This window comes from Callithrix jacchus, chromosome 13, assembly GCF_049354715.1.
Source record: "Callithrix jacchus isolate 240 chromosome 13, calJac240_pri, whole genome shotgun sequence".
Taxonomy (NCBI): Eukaryota; Metazoa; Chordata; class Mammalia; order Primates; family Cebidae; genus Callithrix; species Callithrix jacchus.
The window spans coordinates 104,675,174-104,697,907 of record NC_133514.1 but is presented as its reverse complement, the minus strand read 5'-3'; the positions used below and the strand labels follow the sequence as shown (position 1 = coordinate 104,697,907).

General features: G+C 42.6%; 1 long non-coding RNA gene across 1 annotated transcript in view; it reads left to right on the top strand.

Annotated features, from left to right (window-relative positions):
- The window catches only part of LOC144579076 (uncharacterized), a 138,627-nt gene that overhangs the window by 30,775 nt on the left and 85,118 nt on the right, over positions 1-22,734 (top strand). The window contains exon 2 of the long non-coding RNA XR_013525934.1: positions 18,148-18,222. This is a non-coding gene — a long non-coding RNA (uncharacterized LOC144579076). The remainder of the gene's footprint in view (positions 1-18,147; positions 18,223-22,734) is intronic.

Sequence of the window (22,734 nt, the reverse complement as noted above, 5' to 3'; positions counted from 1 at the left end):
CTTCACTGGGGATGCAGGAGTGGATTCTGGGCCTAGAGCTTCCCTCGTGGGTGAGCCTTTGCGCTGGTGCTCACTCACATAGAAAGTAGGGGCCATGATGAGAATCAAGAAAACTCATTCCTCTTGTATTCAACTAAGCTGTATTGAGTGCTGTCTAGGTATCAAACACTGTTGAAAGGTGGAGATATAAACATGATCAGGGCAGACAGGTCCTGCCCTCCTGAAACTGACTGCCTAGTGGATGTGAAATTATCTTGGCAACTGACGTCTCTTGGTCAGTGTATTAGTTTGTTGATCCTGCTGGAACAAAGTACCAGAAACTAGGCAACTTAAAACAATAGAAATATATTCTCTGACAGCTCTGGAGGGAAGACATCTAAAATTAAAGTATCAGCAGGGGCATGCTGGGCTTCCTCCAAAGGCTTCAGGATTAAGAATCCTTCCTTGACAGTGCTTGCCAGCAACACTTACAGATGTACGGCAGTAATTTCCATCTTCACATGGTCTTCCTCCCAGTGTGCATGTGCCTCCATGTCCAAATTTAATTCCTCCTTGTTATAAAAATACCATGAATATTGGATTTGGGGTCCACCCTAATTCAATATAACCTTATATAAACTTGATTGCATCTGCAAACACCCTATTTCCAAATAAGGTCATATTTGTGATTCCAGGTGAATGCAGACCTGGAGGGCTGGCAGGGAAGGGAGCTATTCAACCCAGTATAATTAGCTTGCTTTTGGGTATACTGCATCACTAACAGGAGGATGTGATGTTCTCCGAGCACTGGGAAAGTGACTTGTATATTACCCTTAATATCGGCCAATAGATTGCAACAAGCTATTCGCATTTCCACCTGACACTACTTGAGGGAGGAGCAGGTGGTGGGTTGGTTTCTGCAAACACTTCCCAGTGAACTTCTGTGTAGCAGATAGATGCCGCAGTTTATCCACCTCATGTACCAGTGTTGAGAAGGGCACTGGCACATAATAAACACAAATAACATCTTTTCACTATGCCTGAGCTATGGACCCTGAGCTATGGGATCCAGGGAGGATGACTACAAGCGCTGGTTTGTGGGATTTGTCTTGAAATAGAGAGAGAGGTCTATTCATGTTACAAGTCTAAAGGATGGACAATAGATTTTCTTCTCAGTAGTGGACTGTCTAGTAAAAAGTCTTGATAGGTAGTTGGGTAGAAAGAATTGGGACTGATTGCTGGGGTGCACTGAATAGTCGTATAAGTTGCTAAATGATTAGAATACCTTCCTTAGAGTTGTTTAATAGCCACTGGTGGCTTTTTGTAATTTTTTCAATGATTGTTCATTGTGTAATGGAACATATTTTACACAGAAACTAAACATAGTACAGGTCTTCGGAGAAGGTGGGCAGGGAGAAGGAGACGTTTTCAGAGTGCATGGCGTAGAAGGGATGGAAACGCGCAGGATGGACTTTGCTATAATAAAATGTAAGTAAACTGTGGCACAGCTCTGTGATAAGTAGGCTCAGCTAACAGCACATCGACAAATCCATACCTACAAAAACTGCTTTGTAGTTTATACCACATAGCTCTGCTACAGAGTTCTGGATTTAGAGAAACTAGAATTTTCTCTCCTTATCAAACTTTTGTCTTCTGTAGTTAGTCATTGCATCTTAAACAATTAATATAAACTTTAAAAAACCTGTCTATCCACCAATGTAAAAAAAAAAATTATTCCCTTAAATTCTTAATTGCACTACTAATCAGAATTCCTGGTAAAATAAGTGTGTTCTGTGTGTGTCTCAGTGTAAATTAGGGTGTTGAAATTTGATCTATTCCTTGTTTGTGTGTGTATAATGTTGTTATAAAAGTTTTAAACATAAAGCATATAACAGTGATGATAATTATAATGATGATAACAGTTATAACCCTTGATAGTTATTTCAAGAGTTTATTATGTTCCAGATTTTGCTCTAAGCCCATAACATATATGAATTCTTTCATTCTTATAACAATCTATGAAATGTATATATCATCCCATCCCAGATAAGAAAATGGAAGCTTTAAAGGTTATATGGTCTGCCCCAGAGCACACAGTCAGCAACAGGCAGCAATTTAAATATAGGCCACTTGGCTCAGGGTCTTTGCATTTGCAAGAGGGAAGGTTGAGTCAGTTCTCACAGAAGCACATCCCCAGAACAACTGGATGTTGCAGACAGAAACCACCAGCTGGTACCTTGGTGTGCTCCGGTCTGCACTGCTGCCACCTCCCTTGGGGTCTTTGTCTTTACTTGGCTTACCCTTTCACCTGCGCCAGGCTTGCAGACCAGAATACAAGGTCTATTCACACATCATTTGTTCACCTTGTGATCAATTTTGTTGACCTTCTTTTTTATTAAAAATCATTATATACAGTGGTACCAAATTTTCTTTCAAATACTACCTTAGAAGCAATTTAAACATATAGATGTAAAGTTATACTTTTTACTGAACTCAACTTGTATTAATTCAGTTTGATACCTTTTTGAAAAATATTTCCATCAAAAGATGAATGGATAAACAAAAATGTGTATATACAATGGGAGTAGACTGTAAAAGGAAGGAAATGTGGACATATGCTACAGCATGGATGAGCCTTGAGGACGTTATGCTATGTGAAACACACTAGACACAAAAAGGCAAAAATTGTATGTTTCCACCTTTAGGGGATACTTGAAGTAGCCAGCTTCATAGAGACAGAAAGTGGAATACCAAGGGCTGAAGAAAGCGGGGAATAAGTACTTGTTGTTTAATATAGGTAGTGAGTTTCAGTTTGGAAAGATGAAACAGTTCTGGATATGATGGTTACTCAATGGTGTGAAAGTACTTAACACTCCTGAACCATATACTTAAAAATGGTTAAGGTAGGAAATTTTATGTTATGTATATCTTACCATAATTTTTAAAAATGAAAAAAACTAGCTGGGTGCAGTGGCTCACACCTGTAATCCCAGCACTTTGGGAGGCCAAAGTGGGCAGATCACCTGCGGTTGGGAGTTCCAGACCAGCCTGATCCACATGAAGAAACCCCTTCTACTAAAAATATAAAATTAGCTGATCATGGTGGTGCGTGCTTGTAATCCCAGCTACTTGGGAGGCTGAGGCAGGAGAATTGCTTGAGCCTAGAGGCAGAGGTTGCAGTGAGCCGAGATCATGCCATTGCATTCCAGCCTAGGCAACAAGAACAAAAGCTCCATCTCAAAAAAAAGAAAGGAAAAGAAAAGAAAGAAAAAACTGTTTTTAAATGATCAAAAGTGGTATGTGTTTATTTCAAACTCTGTCATGTAAAAGGTAGGCCTTCCTTCTGGTAGTGATACAGGTGGGCTGGGGAAGGTCCCAAATGCCAGTGAGACCTCAACCTCCAGCAGTGTCCAGACAAGAAGAAATCCAAAGACGAGCTGGAAAATAGGGAAAGCACAGAGATTTATTGCAAAGTGAAAAGTACACACTCAAGAAAGGAGAGTGCAGGCCTACGAGAGTCACACAATGGCGTTTAGGGCTTTTATCCTTATAGGTTTCTTTAACCAAGGGGTGGAATATTCATGGAAGTTCCCGGGAAAATTTGAAGATTTATTGCAATAGTGGTGCCACCCATTTTCACACCAAATACGGGTGTTCTTGGAACTGTCATGGTACTGGCAGATGTGTGATTTAGTATGTTAATGAGAGAAGAACGACATCATAACCCGCACCACATTGGATCCAGTCGGTCTTAGCCGGGTTGGCCCACACCGTCTTTCATGGTGTAATCAGTTCCTAGCCCATGCAGCTATCTCAATAGTTCCCTTTGTGCTAGCCACGTGAAACTGCTGCTTGGAATTTTCTACTCTTCTACAACCACCCTGTATTATGCCTATCTCATTTTGGCCTCCCCACCCCACATCCGAGAGGTAAAATAGTCAAGTTTTTGGTTGTGTGCTTTCAGAACCTTTCTCTGTGTTTAAAAGGCAGTGTGTATGCGCTGTGTGTGCGCTTTTGAGTTCTGTTCTGTGCTTTGGTTCTTGCACTTGATTTCACTGTATGAGGCTGCCTTGTGTGTCGTTATACATAATTTATTTAGTCAGTGTCCCGTGGCTGGATGTTTAGGCTATTTGCATTTTTGTCACTGTTTTGCCGCTACAAACACCTCTGTAATAAACATCCTTTGAATATGCAAATGAGCCACTTTCGGTCTTTGCGCTAGTACTTCTGACCTTGAATACATGAGAATTGACCAGTTTCACCAGTCTGTAGAGGAAAAGGAAGTTGTGAGGGGAGAAAAAGGAGACAATAGATGATGTCATGGCCGGACGGCACAAAGCTTCCTACTAAGGTGCCTGTTGAGAAACAGTGAGCCCGCATCTTCCGGAGGTGATGTGACTTCAGTTTCTAAAAAGCAATTGGAGGAAAGCCTCCCAATTCTCCTGCGTTTAATGGAAGAACAAGTGGAGAAGATATTTTCTTTATTCTGTGAGAAACTTCTTCCTTGGGGATGTAAATATTCCTCTAGAAGGCTGCACTGAAGCTTAGCCCAGGATCCCTGGCTTCAGGTTCAACCCCCTCCTCAGCAGGGCCACATTGTGCTTGAGAGGAAATACCAGAAGATTCTGTGGACTGGGCTTTAAGGCACCTTGAGTCCATCCTTGAAGGAAATCAAAATATTTTACCCCAAAATATATTTCTCTGACACATTTTTAGATGGCACCCACAGGGCCAGCTGACTGAAGTGGTCCTGAAAAGCTTTACTAATACAAAGGTAAAATTTGGTTTTCTTTTTTCAATGAGACTCTTGTGCAGTATTAATGTGGGAGAAATTTACATCTGCAGAGAATTTCCATTAATGCATCCGGGCTTTCCCTTTTCCAGATCTAAGAGAAATTAACTGAGAGTGTGACATTTTAAAGATCCGAAAGAGACATTTACCATCTATTCTCTCTAAGGGCTGCTACCTACGAGGTTTCATCTACCCGACAGGACGAACTTTCCTAGCCAGGCCTCTTCCTTTCTCCCTCCCTTAACCTGTCTTGCCACTAAAACCTGTTTCCCTGTGCTGGGAGCCTGCATTATTTCTGTAATCCCCACATGGCATATAAGCTTCTATACCCTATTTGAGGTCTGAGTCTTCATTGTGAAGGCTCCCATGTATACATGTCTTTTCTTCTCTTAATCAATCTGCTTCATGTCAGTGATTTTCAGTGAACCTTCAGAGAGCCGGGGCAAGCTCTACCTTGGCCCCTTCAGTTTGGCACAGGGAGCAGGGTGATCATAGCTTCGCTCTTCTGGAAGCCACAGTGAAGAGAATCCAGGAAATGGATCAGATAGCAAAAGGGTAAGAATTTCTTATCAGTCAGTCTCCTGGCCTCTCTATCTCTCTGTACCATCCAGTCAAGTGGGTGGTAAAAATCACTGTTAATATCACTGGAAAGGGAATCCAGATCCTGATCTGATCCAGACCCCAAAAGAGGGTTCTTGGGTCTCGCGCAAGAAAGAATTCAGGCAAGTCTGCAGTGCAAAGTACAAGCAAGTTTATTAAGTAAAGTGGTGAAAGGATAAGCTACTCCATAGACAGAGTAGGATGTTCCTGAAAGTACGAGGAGGGACGCGTCCACCCTGATACAGTGCTTTTATACATATAGGATAAAAATGGCTCTTGGGGAGATGTGCTCTGCTACAAGCGTTTGTAATAAAGGATTAATTTTCTTAATTACTATATTTTGCAAGAATCGATATTATTATCTTTAAAGCAAAATTAGGAATTTTGTTCTCCAGATACTGGGATACCTGAACACTTCCAAGTCTGGATCTGTTTTAGTAAACATCATAAATTTATTCCCTTAACCGTAAACATCTAGAGTCCAGGAATGCCTAATTTTCTGAGAATGCAGCCCAGCCAGTCTCAGCCTCATTTTCTAGCCCTCACTCCAAAGGGAATCGCTCTGGTTCGAATGCCTCTGACATATTATTTGCCCCCTCCATTTACAAGAAGACCCTAATCCTAACGGTGGCAGAGGGGTGAAAACCCATCTTCTGTAACTGCTTCAGGCTGAATAGGGGCAATGTATTCCTCCTTAACTATTAGGGCCCCTTGCATTCAGGGTAGGGCGAAGCTCAGTCAGAGAGTGCTGGTATGGTGAAGGTCATTCATAACTCCAAGTTCTGACAAAAGCTAGTATCTGGAAGATTAGTAAGTGTCCAGTTTAAGAAAGAGTGGAGTGACCTTGTCTTGCATTCTTACACAAAGAGTACAACCACAATATATTCCACACAGCAAAGCAAAATAAGTAAAATCATTACAAGTAAACTAAACAGAAAGGCTTTCCAAGAACTAGGCAGTTGTTGAACCAAGCCAATATTGGGTTGACTGATAGTGCATCATGGCAGAGATATGAGTGGCTAAAGCTTTCGTAGCCTGGGTAATATTATGTGAATAGTCTGGAACATATACACAACATTTGGTTTTGATCAAAGCACAAGTTCCTTTTTGGGCTGCTGTCAAAATGTCCAAAGCCATATGGTTTTGTAAGCCTACCTACCTGATCTGAGAAGTTTCCTCAGTTAGGAGGGTAAGGGTATGGTGTGTATTATTAAAGGCTGCAGCCGTGTGCTTGGCTAAGGCTTTAACTCGTAACTCCATACTGACTGTAGCTGCCTGTGGGGAAAATATAGCCATTGGATAGAACCACCAAGATGCTCACTTTTGTGGCTTATAGCAAGCTTTTACAATTTGCCAGTTAGATGGGAGAGAGTTCAATTTGCTGAGGTTATGTCCTGGGAGATAAGGACAACCCCACGTACACCTTCCAGTCCAGTTATAAGGCCAGCCATGAGTTCCACAAGCCCATAACCATCCCCAAGGAGAAGGGTAGGCACTTATTTTTGGCAAATTATTTTGCCATCCCATCCACATCTGGTCTGTTAGAAGAAAGGTCTGATTACATTGTTGAAATGACAGTCATCCATCTGTATCATGGGTTTCAGTCTGGTGGTGACTATTACTGTGCCCTTCAAAACCTAGAGATGCCTTGCCTGATATCTGCACTTGAACAGCTGTTATTCATCCAAGTTCATTATGTATAGAACACAACCTAAAGTTGGGGTGGAGTTTCACTGTTTTGATCAGATTAAAAATCTGCCTTCTTGTCTCTTCATAGGAGGGGAAGGAGCTAAGGCTGGTGTGGCCATTGTGATGCATGGAAAAAGAGGGGCTATGTTTGTAATGCTCAGTTTCCCAATCATAATAAAACCCCCATAAACTTAGGTTGTCTGTTTGAATATGTCAGGGCAACCTGGAAGTGGAGGAAAGTAGCAATTCTCCACATACCCAGCAGTTCATCTGATTATGTAGAGAGGCTAAAGTCTGTGCCTACTCAGTAAATAAGTTACTGTCCGCATGATTCCAACTTATACCCAAAAGTAGAATACCAATCCATAGCTTTATGTGACCTACATCCTTTTCATTTCTTCTCAACAGGAGTCAGAGGTCACTGATTGGCTTACAGGAATCAAAGGGATCAGTCTCTTGTATTTAGTTGGCCTGTGACACTTCATAAGAGACAGGTTTAATTCGAGATAAGTGGACCCAGGTGTTTATTCCCAGAAGTTTAACTGCAGTTTGGGTACTAAGAATAATTTGATAGGGTCCTTCCATTTTGGGAAAGTTGATCTACTGGGGATTCTTCCTCCATTTTTTAATAGGACCAAGTCTCCTGGCTGGGTTATAACAAGATTCTCTTTCTTACTGGAGGAAGGAAGTCTTTGATTGCCATATTCAAGGATTGCATTTTGCACTTGTCCTAAGTTGATTGCATAATTCTGCAGCTTGAAAGAATCTGTGTCGCTGGGCGTGGTGGCTCAAGGCTGTGATCCTAGCACTTTGGGAGGCCAAGATGGGTGGATCATGAGGTCAGGAGTTCAAGACCAGCCTGGCCAAGATGCTGAAACCCCGTCTCTATTAAAAATACAAAAATCAGCTGGGTGTGGTGGCACATGCCTGTAATCCCAGCTACTCAGGAGGCTGAGGCAGGAGAATCGCTTGAACCTGGGCGGCAGAGGTTGCAGTGAGCCAAGATTGCACTACTGCACTCCAGCCTGGGTGACAGAGCAAGACTCTACGTAAGAAAAAAAAAAAAAAAAAAAGAAAGAAGGAAAGTATCTATGTCTATTAGGAGGTCTATAGTTAAGAAAGTCCTTCATACATTACTTCAAAAGGGCCAAGCAGCCGATTTCCCTTAGGGGCCACTCTAACCCATAATAAGGCTATAGGTAATAAAGACAGCCAGGTTTCTGATGTCTCTTGGCATAGTTTAGCAAGAGTTCTTTTTAGAGTTTGATTAGCTCTTTCTACTTTCCCCGAAGACTGGCCTCCAGGCTGAGTGAAGGCAGAACTGAATTCCTAAGGCTAAAGATATGTTTTGGGTAATCGTCCCTGTGAAAGATGGGCCATTATTGCTCTGCAAGCTCTTAGGCAGCCCAAATCTAGGAATTATTTCCTTTAGTAGAAGTTTAGAAGCTTCAATTGTGTTTTCAGCCCAGATAGAAAAAGCCTCAATCCAACTGGTGAAGCTGTAAATGAATACTAGTAAATATTAAAACACTTTACATGGGAGCGTCTGAGCACAGTCTATTTGCCAATCTTCATCAGGCTACATTCCCCTATGCTGAAAAGGACTTACTAGAGGAGGAGGTAAAGATTGGTTATTTGGATTATTCTGGATACATAAGTCACAGGTCTGAGTTACCTGCTTTACTGTTTTAAGTAAGCCTTTTCCTATAAAAAGTTGCAACATTAATTGAAACAGGGAATCTCTTCCCAAATGAGTAGAGTTATGCAAATGTTTAACTATTTTCCACTGATTAGCCCTTGGTATTAACAGTTTGTTGTCACTGATAAGCCAGTTAGAAGGATCTTGAATTAAACCATGACCTTTAGCCCATTCTTGTTCCTCTTTAGTGTGCCTAGGTTCTGTCATTATGGTGCCTAAGGGCACTAACATACCTGCAAGTCCAACTGGCTCCATTAACGCTGTTGTCTTAGCAGCTGCATCTGCAAAGGAGTTTCCAGTAGCCACACTAGGGCCTCCTCTTTGATGTCCTCTGCAATGGATTATAGCTATTTCCTTGGGAGAAAGACAGCATCTACTAGATTTAGAATTTCTAAGTGATGTGTTATAGGGGAACCTTTAGCAGTTAGGAGTTCCCGTTCCTTCCAGATAGCAGCATGAGCATGAAGTACTGGAAAGGCATACTTAGAATCAGTGTAAATGCTAATTCTTAAGTCCTTTTCCAATTGCAGGGCTCTAATAGGAACTACTAACTCTACCTTTTGAGCTGAGGTAGAAGCTAGTAGCCCTGAAATTCAATTACCTTGTGTTGACTGACAACAGCATACCCAGCTTTCCCATTTCTCTGGTGCACAAAGCTACTTCCATCTGTAAACCATTCTACCTTGGTATTATCTACAGGGTCATCCTTTAAATCTGGATGGCTGGAGTAAACTTGCTCTATAACTTGTATACGGGAATGATCTAGGGTGCCTGTGGGTTCAGGCAAGTCGGTAGCTGGATTCAACATCTGGCACACTTTGTCACATCATGAGCATCTAGCAACAAAGTCTGGTATTTCAATAAGTGTCCCCCTGTTATATACTGCTGTCCTTTATCTTCTAGGACTCCTTGTACTTGGTGTGGGGTTAAACCTTCAGATGTTGTCCTAAAGTCAGTTTATTGGCTTTAGTTGCTGCAAGAGAGCAGATGCAGCAACTGCCCTGAGGCATCCAGGCCATCCCAAAATGACATGCTTTAATTGCTTAGAAAAATATGCCACTGGTTGGGGACTATCTCCCAACTTCTGTACAAGGACACCTGGGGGTTCCGTTTTTCAGCCACATAGAGGAAAAATGACTTATTAAGATTAGGGATTCCGAGGGCTGGAGCTGATCCCAATTTCTCCTTGAGGGCATTAAAAGCTTGTTTACAGTTACAATCCCATTCAAAAGGATCTACATCTATATCCTTTCAGAGGATCATATAAAGGCTTAGCTATATGCTCAAATACAGGCACTCATAAATGGCAGAAGCCTGTCATCCCTAGGAAAGCCCAGAGCTGCTTTCTAGTTTGGGGTTTCAGAATGCCCAAGATAGCTTCCCTTCACTTTGGCATGACTGCCTGGGTGCCAGGGATTAGGACATATCTTAGGTATTTAATCTCTTGAATTGAAGGTTGGCCTTTATGTGGTGAGACCTTATGCCCACTAGCTCCCAGAAAATTTAGCAACCTGATGGTATTTTCATCTGAGTCTCTTTTGGTTGGGCTAGCAATCAGCAGATCATCTACATATTGAATAATAGTACCTTATTTAATTGTAACATCTCTAATTCTCTAGCCAGTGTATTTCCAGACAGATGAGGGCTGTTCCTAAACACCTGGAGAAGAACTATAGATTTGTCCAAGTAAATTGAGAAACTAAATGACTATCAGGGTCAGTCCATTCAAAAGCAAAAATGAATTGTGAATCAGGGTGTAACGCAACAACAACAACAAAGGCATCCTTAGGATCTAAGATTGTAAACCAGCTGGCATTCCCAGGGACCTGGGCTAATAGCATGTAGGGACTGGGCACAGTGGGATGTATGGGAATGACAGCCTCATTGACAGCTTGAAGATCTTGGACAAATCTATTATAATGAGCCTCTGTCCATTTGGCATTTTAACTGGCAAGATTGGCATATTACAGGGAGACTCACAGGACTTTAACAAACCAAATTGCAAAAACCTAGCTGATAATGGTTGGATCCCTCTTTGTTCCTCTGGCTTTAAGGGGTATTGTCTCTTCCAGGGGTATGGGACACCAGGCTTAAGTTGAATGCAAAGTGAGGAAACAGTTAACACTTTGCCTGGAACCTTAGTGTCCTATACTATAGGATCTACTTGGGAGATTACTTCAATAGGTAAAGTAGAAGTCCCCTATTGACTTTCCTCCCTTATCACAGAAAAGGAGGAGGAGTAATCCCTCATCTATCTTGTGATATCACTGTCTGCAGCTGAGTCAAGAAATCCCTTACCAACAGAGGGATGGAGCACTCAGGCATGATAAGAGAGGCATGTGAGAAAACCAAAGTCCCTGAAAAACAGCGTAGATGATGGGTCAAATGGCGTCTATGGGCTTGTCCATTTATCCCCATGACCATACAGTTTTGCGGTGACAGACGCCCATTATAATGGGTCAAAACAGAGTTAAGTAGCTCCCTTGTCCAGGAGAAAATTAATATTCCTACCTGCCACATCAAGGGTTGCCTGAGGCTCCTGGGGATATGTCTAGTTGTCTGATGGGAGCTGTGGCCCAAAGTCTCAAGCCCCATCACTCTTGGGCTTGCCTGGCTGTTTCAGCTATTATTGGTTCAGGTACTGATGGCTCCCTTTGGAACACTGGGCAGTTGCTCTTCCAATGGCCAGTTTTCTTATAGTGTGCACACTGATTTATGTCCTAGGCATGGTGACTTGGATGCCCAGTTTTGGGCTTCCCACCTTTCAGCTTCCCTTGTTCAGGCCAAGAGCCAGGAGGACAATCCCATGTGGGAGGTGAGCTTAAGGCTGCAGCCAAGAGCTGCACCTTGTGGCAGATCCTTCTTGCTCTTTTTGTTTCCTCTGCTTTGTCCCTGTTATTAAGAACTAAAAATGCCATACTCCGGTTTGTCCTTCCCTTGAGGCAGGATCAGTGTTAGTATATTTCTTGATTGCCTTAACTAAACAGCCTTGAAACAAAACTGGATTCTCATCTTTGCTGTGAGAAACTTCCTCAGCCTTTTCATAGTTAACAAGCTTTTGCATATATTTCTTTATCCCTTCCAACAAACAAGTGACCCTATGGTCTCTTCTCCCTGAGTCCTCACTGCCATTCTGATGGTTCCACTCTGATTCTCAACCTGGAACTGCTATACCTCCTGCCTGATATACACACACACACACACACACACACACACACACACACACACATAAAATGGTTTGGGTTGCAAGCCAATACCTCATCTGCTTGAGCTATAATTGTCTCCAAAATGCATGATCTCTCTTCCACTATACAACACAGAGACAATAAGAAATGCAGATCCTGCCAAGTTAAACTATAGGTCAGAGTTAATTTCTCAAACTCATCTATGAATTTTCTTGGATATTCAAAGAAATAACAAAACTTCTCTTTATAGAGTCAAATGAGACATGGAAAAGAGAACATGTGCTCTCACAGTACCTTCTTTCCCATTTGCCACCTATTTAAGTGGACAAAAGTTTCCCTTTTGGAGTTGATAGGAGGCTCCACTATGACTAGTACTTGTTGGGCTAAGTTTATCAGGGAGTGGAGGGTATAGAGTGGGACTAGATAAGGAGGAGGGGGCGAAGAGTTCTCAATGAAACTTTCAGATGGACTACAGGGAGAAAGGACTGACACATCTGAATCTTCCGAGCTGACAGAAGGAAGTTCTGCTCCACACAAAACTGACCCCAGAACTGGTGGAGGGGGGGCTTGCATTAAAGGATTGTCTATTATGTCCAGCTCTTTTTCTTCTTTTCCTCTCATCAAACATTCTCATGCCTGCTGCAGGGTTTTATCCTGACTGAGCAGCAAAAAGGCTTGAACATATGGTATTTTAGTCCATTGTCTCTCCTGCTTACAAAACAAATCGAGTTGTAGTATTCAATTCCATAGTTCCGGTAAGAGGCCATGTCTCTTGTTTTTCCAATTAATACCAAGGTCAAACAGTATTTCACAGAAACCCCAGCTTTCTCTTCTTAAGCCCATTCAGTTTAAACTGGTGCCAGTGTTCAAGAATACATCCTAGTGGCGAGTTCTCTGGAATCAATGCTGTGGTTCCAAGAAAAGTTCCAACTGTTCTTTTTTGGGATTGTATTGTCACCGGCCAAGTTCCACTTGAAAGGATGAGAGGTTTCCTAAGGTCAGCTGCATGAATGAGGGGATCCTTGCCGAAATTTGAATTCCCTTATTTGCATCATCCAAATAATGTAAGTGAGCCAAGCCCTGAATCTTAGACTTTAACAAAAATGTCAAATAAAGCAAAGGAAATGGGAGAGGATTTCGATGGGAATGACCAGAGCAAGCAGGATCTGGGCAACGGCGGCAGTGTGGATTGAACAAGCAAAGCCAGTCTGCCCGAATCCAGGAAAGGAAAGAAGTTGTTTTCTTAGTGTGTAAAATGAAACAAAACAGCAAGGAGAAGAGTCCCCTGATTTCTATCCTAGTGCTTCTTGATCACACCTAGTTGGCAAAGCAGCAACAAACATAACCATATCTATCTAATATTATTACTCTTAGCTGTTAAACATCAAGTCTCAATCAGCAATTCTAAAGACAGAGCCTTTAATGCTTTTTGTTCTGCATGTTTCACAAGCAAATGGACAGAAATCAGAAGGCACATAGGAAAAGAGTAAAATCCCTAAAGACCAGTTAAAGAAAGTCTCCTGAAAGTGACAGTGAAACAGAGAAAGCAACCAAGAAATTGATTCATGCAGCAAGGACAAGGCAGATGAATGCAAAGAGCACAGCCTGCAGTGCCCAACCTGTTTTCAGTCAAGAAGGACTTTATTGAGAGGGGTCTCTAACCCCTTAAGTCTTAGAAGGGACTCTAACACTCCTAAGTTGGGCCTCTAACCCAAGGTCGGTGAAGCATCCTTGCCTTTTATTAAAAGGGGACTCTATCCCACTCTGTTTTCGGAGAGACACTAACTCCCCTAAGTTGAGCCTCCAACCCAATCCCATTCTTTACTCAGATATACGCACCCCACTCACCCAAAGTCAGCCAATTGGTGTGCACAGATGATTTTCCTTTGGGTCAGAGGTCTCTTCACTATTGTTCTTGCCGTGGTCCACCAGAAATATTTTACCAGAAAGGGGTCTCGATCCAGACCCCAAGAGAGTGTTCTTGGATGTCGAACAAGAAATAATTCAGAGAGAGTTCACAGTGTGAAGTGAAAGCAAGTTTATTAAGAAAGCCAGGTGCAGTGGCTCATGCCTGCAATCCCAGCATTTCGGGAGGCCTGGGGAAAAGGCTGCTTGAGCTCAGGAGTTCAAGACCAGTTTGGGAAACATAGTAAGACCCCAGCTCTATGAAAAACAAAAACCAACAAAAAATACATGCCTGTAGTCCTGGAATGAGGAGGCTGAGGCTGGAGGATTGCTTTACGCTGGGAGGTTGAGGCTGCAGTGAGATCGGATGGCACCACAGAACTCCAACCTGGGTGACAGAGCAAGACTCTGTGTCAAAACAAAACAAACAAACAAACAAAACACTCACATTCAGACTTTCAGCTAGATGACCTTGTAATTTCTAATTTAAATAGGACACTTTGAAAGTGAAAAGGGGTTCTACGAAAAGCTATACCAGCACAAGAAACATGAATTGGTATTGTGTGAGGACTTGGTAAAAATTATGGCACCCACTCTTCACTGATAGCCTGCCTCTAGTTTCCTCTGTCAAATTTGCTTCCTTAAACATCAATTTCAGCATGGACTCCCTTATGCTCAAAAAGTCAGCAGCTATCTGTTTGCTGGGAAGTCAAACCAAAAACCTCTTACCAGATTTCTGAGGTACTTTAAAATCTGACCCTTCTTTATCAAACCTCGATTGCCACTGTGCCCAGCATGCTCATTGCAGTATCCTTGCTGGGCTTGCTGAGCACAGGAACTCAAGTGTCTTGTAACCACTGTCTCCAACACCTGCCCAGCCCCCAGCATGTAGCAGGTGCTCCACTATGAGAATGCTCAAGAAGGGCTCTTGGCTTTCCACAGCATGGAGCACATGCTTTCCATCAGTTCTCTGCTCTCTTGCACCTAAGATGCCTTGCCATCTCTCCCAGACCCAATTAATTCCTACCAAATTCCAATCAAGGTGCCAGAGGGAGCATGTACACTCTCCCCTACCTTTCATTGGCATAAGATGAAATAATGCTTTAAAAAATTTAGATGAGGCTGGGTGCGGTGGCTCACGCCTGTAATCCCAGCACTTTAGGAGGACGAGGCGGGTGGATCATGAGGTCAAGAGATTGAGACCATTCTGGTCAATATGGTGAAACCCTGTCTCTACTAAAAATACAAAAAATTAGCCAGGCACGGTGGCACGTGCCTGTAATCCCAGCTACTCAGGAGGCTGGGGCAGGAGAATTGCCTGAACCCAGGAGGCGGAGGTTGTGGTGAGCCGAGATCGCGCCATTGCACTCCAGCCTGGGTAACAAGAGCGAAACTCCGTCTCAAAAAACACACAAAAAATTTAGATGTATTCTTCCTAACCATGAACATGGAATGTTTCTCCATCTGTTTGTGTCCTCTCTTATTTCGTTGAGCAGTGGTTTGTAGTTCTCCTTGAAGAGGTCCTTTACATTCCTAGGAATACATTAGTTGTATTCCTAGGTATTTTATTCTCTTTGTAGCAATTGTGAATGGCAGTTTGTTCTTGATTTGGCTCTCTTTAAGTCTGTTATTGGTGTATAGGAATGCTTGTGATTTTTTTGCACATTGACTTTGAGACTTTGCTGAAGTTGCTTATCAGTTTCAGGAGATTTTGGGCTGAGACAGTGGGGTCTTCTAGATAAACTATCATGTCATCTGCAAATAGAGACAGTTAGAATGGCGATCATTAAAAAATCTGGAGACAACAGATGCTGGAGAGGATGTGGAGAAATAGGAACACTTTTACACTGCTGGTGGGAGTGTAAATTAGTTCAATGATTGTGGAAGACAGTGTGGCGATTCTTCAAGGACCTAGAAATAGAAATTCCATTTGACCCAGCAATCCCATTACTGGTTATATCCAGAGGATTATAAATCGTTTTACTATAAGGACACATGCACACAAACGTTCATTGCAGCACTGTTCACAATAGCAAAGACCTGGAAGCAACCCAAATGTCCACTGATGATAGACTGGACAGGGAAAATGTGGCACATATATACCATGGAATATTATGCAGCCATCAAAAATGATGAGTTCATGTCCTTTGTAGGGACATGGATGAACCTGGAGACCATCATTCTCAGCAAACTGACACAAGAACAGAAAATGACATACTGCATGTTCTCACTCATAGGAGGGTGTTGAACAATGAGAACACATGGACACAGGGAGGGGAGCACTACACACTGGGGTTTGTTGGGGGGAATAGAGGAACAGTAGAGTTTGGGGTGTTGGGGAGAGAGAGCATGGGGAGAAATGCCAGATATAGGTGAAGGGGAGGAAGGCAGCAAATCACACTGCCACGTGTGTACCTATGCAACAATCTTGCATGTTCTTCACATGTACCCCAAAACCTAAAATGCAATAAAAAAAATTTAGATGTATACAACCCATTCCAAAACAAGAGGAAAATCTTGTGAAACTGAATGCAGAGGAAATTCACATTGATGAGAGAGGGAGTTGAAGTCACATGGCCCAAGGGACTCATGGCCAGACAAGGGATGATGATGGGTCCTGGGCTTCAGCACTGCCTGGGAAGGTCTGTAGGGCCCATGGTGGGACACTGGAATCTCTGTGCAGCCAGAGCCCCCAAAGTGAAATAACTCCACTGGAGAGCCCAGAGGTGGGTGGCAGCTGGGAGTGAGCAGCTCTGGGAGGAAACAGAGGCCTCCAAGCATAACAGGAGTCAAAACAGAAATGAGGCTGGTGGCACAAATGGAGCACTTCCTGTCTAGGGTGGGAGTCTGTGAAGGTTTATTTTATGTGTCAATGTGGCTACGTCATGATATCCACATACTGTTCAAACATTAGATATTTATGGGAAGGTATTTTTTTAGATGAGATTAACATTTAAATCAGTAGTAAGCCGGATGTGATGGCTCATGCCTGTAATCCTGGTGCTGTGGGAGGCCAAGGCAGGAGGATCGCTGGAGGCCAGGAGCTGGAAACCAGCCTATGCAACACAGCAAGACCCTGTTTCTGCAAAAAATAAAATAATCAATTCGGTGTTGTGACATGCACTTGTAATCCTTGCTACTCTTAGCTACTCAGGAGGCTGAAGTGGGAGAACTGCTTGGGCCCAAGAGTTCAAGGCCATCTTGGGCAATGTAGCGAAAGCACATCTCCAGAAAAGATTTTAAAAATTAGCTAGGCATGGTTATATGTACCTGTAGTCCCAGCTAGCTAGCAGGCTGTGGTTGGAGGATCACTAGAGTCCAGGAATTCAAGGTTACAGTGAAGTATGATTGTGCCACTGCTCTTAAGCCTGAACCACAGAGTGAAGCTCTATCTCTAAAAAACAAACAATAAATAAATCAGTAGACTTTGAGTATAGCAGATTATGACTCTATTATATAAGTTCTGCCTATAGGTGGTCTTTGGACTCAAAGTACAGTTTATCCCTGGGTCTCCGGCCTGCTGGCTTACCCCACAGAGTTTGGATTTACCAACCCTCCACAATCAGATGCACCAATTCCTTAAAATCTCTCTTTGTCCCTGTAAATATCTCCTGTTGGTTCTGTTCTCCAGAGAACCATGAGTATTACAGAGTCCTAAATCACTTAATGTAGGAAATAGCCAGTGTTTCCAGACCAAGGGTGTTAAAATGGAAAGAGTTCAGCACCGAATGTTGAGCAGGATGAACTCAAAAACCATCATAAAACCTCACATCTATGTATCATTGCTCATTTATTGGGAGCTATTGATTTAGTAATTTATTGCCAGGCTCTGTTCTAAGTACTGGGGATTCGGTGGGGGAACACTCACACACTTATAATATGCATGTAGGATATGATACATATATGTGTTGTTTATATAAATATGAAACTTTAAATTCATGTGTAGGTAAGTACTATGAAGGAAAAATAAACAAATGGTCAAGGAAAGCCTTTCTGAAGAGGTGGCATTTAAGCTGAGACAGAATGAAGTGGGGGACAAGTCAAGTGAAATGACCGAACATGGATAACAAAGGGGGAAGTCTTATAAGCAAGCAGAAAGAAAAGATTTGCCCCTCACAAAACAATGGTAAATTGGCAGCTGCCACTTCAGCACTGAGGGCAAATGCTAAATAATTCCTTCCCCAAGTAAAGTATTGCTCACGAGTGACAGTGAGATGGACGTAGCCAGACACCAGGGCTAGGAAGATTGGCTGAGTACCTTCCTGAAAGAACTGCTGAACTTTATCTATTTCCTGTAGGAGAAAATGGATCCAAAAGGTGTGGAACAGAAAAACAATGGTGAACACAGAAATTATTACGACGTGTCCAAAATCGTAAGCTACATTTTCCCTGTATTTTAAAAGTCTTGTGCATAATATGCTAGATAAACATCTGGAAGATGGGAAATAGAGGAAATTTGGAAAGATGTTAAAGTGTCTAAGGTCCTTGTCTTGAGGAGGAGGAGGTTAGAGATTCTGATTCCATTTAGACATGGTTACAGTACATAGCTTCTCCTCATTCTGAACGGTCTAGATTGGGTTGGATTGAACCTTCTTCATGAGTCGTCTCTGATTACCCAGCTCTCTTTCATTTGTCTCCAGAACTCCTCTAGCAGTTTTAGCCTGTCCATACAATTTAGCCCTTAGCCACACAGTGTCACTTGTCTACACAGTGCTGAAGGCTCAGGCTCTCAAGTCCCCATTGATTAACTGGCTGGAGTGGCATTGAGAAGAGCATCTGGCTGACACCTGCTTCTGATGCACCATTACCTAGCTTTGTGAGCTTGGACACATTGCCAGCCACTCTAGGTTTCAGAGTTTTCTCAGTCCGTAAAATTAGAGGATATGGTGAGATGGTTGCTAAGATTTCTTCTAGCATAAATAATCTATGCTTGCTTCTTCCACTCCTTTCCTTCATTTCCTGGAGAGGAACTGTCCAGAAAGGTCATCAGGTGAAGACCTACCTGAAGAGTGAAACCCTGTCTAACAAACTGAAGTGCAGTGGCATGATCATGCCCACTGCAACCTGGATGTCCTGGGCTCAAGTGATCCTCCCACCTCAACCTCATGAGTAGCTGGGACCACGGGCATGTGTGACCACACCCAGCTAATGTTTTTTTAATTAATATTTGTAGAGATGAGATTCCACTATGTTGGTCAGGCTGGTGTTGAACTCCTGGGCTCAAGCAATCCTCCTGTCATGACCTCCCAAAGTACTAGAATTAGAGGTGTGAGCCACTGTGCCCAGCATCTGTTGCATATTCTTTTTAGCTTCCTGTCTCCTGCACATGGACCTTCTCCCTAGATACTGAACCAGTGACTTAATCTACCCTTTGACACCTGCCTGATCCCTTAAGTCTCTCCCAGATCCCCCACATTGTCACTGATGTCCTACTTAGGTGCTGGCTTCTGCTCCAGCTGACATCTACCTGGGTCTGGGTTACTTCTGTGCTTCCCCTTCTCCTGGATTGTCAGTCTTTTCAGCTCTTCGGATCCCAGGTGCTCACTCATTGTATATGATACTACACGGCAGCAAAACATACATTTATTAAAAGTAAAGACCTCAGAAACTACAGGGGATGTTGAAAATTTCTTCAAAGAATGTAAGGTACATCTCTTTACCAGCCTGCTCTCTCTCAGTACCTTTCTTTATATCCTTGAGGTCAGGTATTAACAAGGGTCAGAGGAGGGGTATGTTGTATGGGAAAACAGTCAGCTTTCTTCTTCTTTAAAACATTGACGTGCTTCTACACTGCTGCCGAGACTCCCCTGGGAGCATATTCTTAGGCCTTTTATCAGAAACAAAGGTAATCTTTTTTACTTATTTGGCGACAACTTTTGATGGGCCAGATATATATTCCAAAGTAAGAGTTACAGCAAGAGACAGCATATACATATAAACTATTGCTGCATAGCAAATTACCACACACTTAGCAACCAACAAGTGTACACCTTCATTGTCTCACAGTTTCTGTGGGTCAGGCTTCTAGGCTTGGATTACCCGAGTCCTCTGTTTCAGGGACTCTCACAAGGGTATAATTAATGTGTGGGCTGAAGCTGTAGTCTCATCTGAAAACTTAACTGGGGAAGGATTCACATCCAAGCTCACATGATTGTTGGCAAGAGTTCAGTTCCTGGAATGTTGTTGGACTGAGGGCCTCTGTTCCTTGGTAATTGTTGGCCAGAGGCCACGCTTAGTTCTGTATACAATGTAATAATGGAAACGAAATCCCATCACCTTTGTCATATTCTTTTGTTAAAAAGGAAGTCATAGGTCCTACCCACACTCAAGAGGAGAAGATCACATGTGGTACGGACACCAAGCAGTAGGGATCCTGGGGTAACAAAATATAGTGGTTAAGACATGGACTCTGGAGTTGTCTGCTTTCAAATCTCAGGCCCATCATTGAGTATCTGTGTCTCAGTTTCTTCTCTGTGTGACAGGGATAATAATACTGGCTATGTTATAGGGTTGTTGTGAGGATTATATTAAATTTCTTAGCACTGCCTGGCACATAGTAAGTGTCATGTTACTTCTAGTTATTGCATTTTCTCTTTGTTGCTATTTCTAGAGAGGTGGGCATGGCAGCGGGACAATGTCTGCCTTCTCTCTAGAAGATTTTACACTCTTAGGCAGTGGTGCTTTTCAATCATTTCCACATACATATCAAGTATACACAGTGGTTTGAAGATAATTACAAATAAGTCCCATGTTATGCATTTAACAAATTGCTTCCTATTGATTTATGTCAGGTTACTCAAGGGGAGGGTGAGAGCCCACAAATGATAAGTAAAGTGACTAGAGCCAACAATTCAGATACAAGAGTCTTTGGGGGCAATTTGATATTGCACAAAGTGCTTTCATCTTTAGGAACTGTTAGGATTGGACCATCAAATATTTATGGGCTTTAGCAAAAGCTGTTGTCCTTCAGCTAGCTCGTGGAGTCTGTTACAGGAGTTCTGAATTAAAACTATTGCCTACGGCGGGCCTTTGGGAAGGGTTCTGCGTAGAAAATGATCTTTAAAGATACTTTCGTTTTGTAATTGAAGGAGGAGATGGAATTGGTCCCTGTGGCAGCCTCCAAATAGAAATTGTAATAACTTTGTTTAAAAAAGTGATATGAAGTATTAGGAAGAAAAGGAGGTTTAAAGAAGCCCAGAAAAATCATACAGTATTGCGATATTATGAAATATGTGTTTGGCCTTTGTCCCAGTTTTCTGGCATAAAGCTTCTAAAACCCTTTATGCTGGTTTCCTGATACATACTCCTAAAACCTGAGTGATGAGTGTCTTTTGTATGTTATTGAGCTGAGTCAATAACAGGTGGCTGCGGTCCCCTAAATAGCTTCAGGACAGGGGCTGGTCATTGGAAAGACCAAGGCATTGAAAATTGGGCCTTTTAGCCCCAGCCTCTAACCCCAGGGTAGCGGAGAGGGACTGAAGGTTAAGCTGATCACCAGTGGACAGTGATTTAATCAATCATACATTGGTAATGAAGCTTTTATAAAAACCCAAAAAGATTGGGTTAGGCAAGTTTCTGGATAGCTAAACAGGTGGAGGTTCCTGGAGGGTAGTGTGCCCAGGGAGGACATAGAAGCTCCACACCCCTTCCCACATGCCCTTCCCTACACACGTCTTCATCTGAATCCTCTGTAATGTCCTTCATAATCAACTGGTAAACCTAAGTGTTTCCCTGACTTCTGTGAGCTGTCCTAGCAAATTGATTAAACTTGAGAAGGGGGTCATGGGAATCCCAATTTATAGCCAGTTGGCTGGAAATACAGGACACAACCTGGGTCTTGTGATAGGCATCTAAAGTGGGGGGCAGTGTATGGAACTGAACAGTTAACCTGTGGGAGTGTCAGAATTGGGTTGAATTATAGGATATCCAGTTGGTGTCTTCTGGAGAATTGCTTGCTCGGTGTGTGGGGAAAACTCCCACACATCTGGTGGCAGAAGTGCTGGGTGAGAAAAACACCAATACCAACACCAACACCAACACTGTTTTCCCCTATATCTAATAACTATATTTCACCAAATTAAGAAAACATTCAATAGTAATAAAGATTCCAGAATTTAAATAGCCAATGAAGTTGGAATAATCACCATGATTCACTATTTTTAGAAAGTTTGACAAAGGACAGATTTTGTCTAGTATGATACCAGTAGTGCAGGCTCACGGTGTTGTCAGTCAAGACAGATACAAATGCCTGTCACTAGCATAAGTGGCAAAACGACAGAGCTGAGCTAGCAGATGTCAAATGCTCAGAGTAAGTGTGTCTATTAGGATTACATTTAGCTGCAAGTAACAGAACACCTAACTGACAAGGCCCAACCAAGGGAGGGGCTGATTTGTCATATGCAACACAAAGTCTGGAGGTAGATGATTCTGGGCAAGTATAGCAGTTCCAAATGTCATCAAGGACAAGTTCTGGTTATGTTTCTCTTCTCTCTCAGCAAGTTGCTTTCATTTTCATGGTCTCCAAATGGTAGCTGCATCCACAGGTGTCATCGGGGAGGGAGAGGCTGAAAGGCAGTAGGTGAGGAGCTGTTCCCATCCCTTTAAAGAACTTCCCTCAAAGCTCTTTCCAGTGACTTTTCCTTTTATTATGAAGACTGAGCGCTGATGACTATTATTATTTTTTGAGACAGAGTCTCACTCTTCTTACCCAGGCTGGAGTGCAGTGGCGCAATCTCAGCTCACTGAAACCTCTGCCTCCCAGGTTCAAGCAATTCTCCTGCCTCAGCCTCCCAAGTAGCTGGCACTACAAGTTCATGCCACCATGACCAGCTAATTTTTTTGTATTTTTAGTAGAGAAGGCGTTTCACCATGCTAGCCAGGCTGAT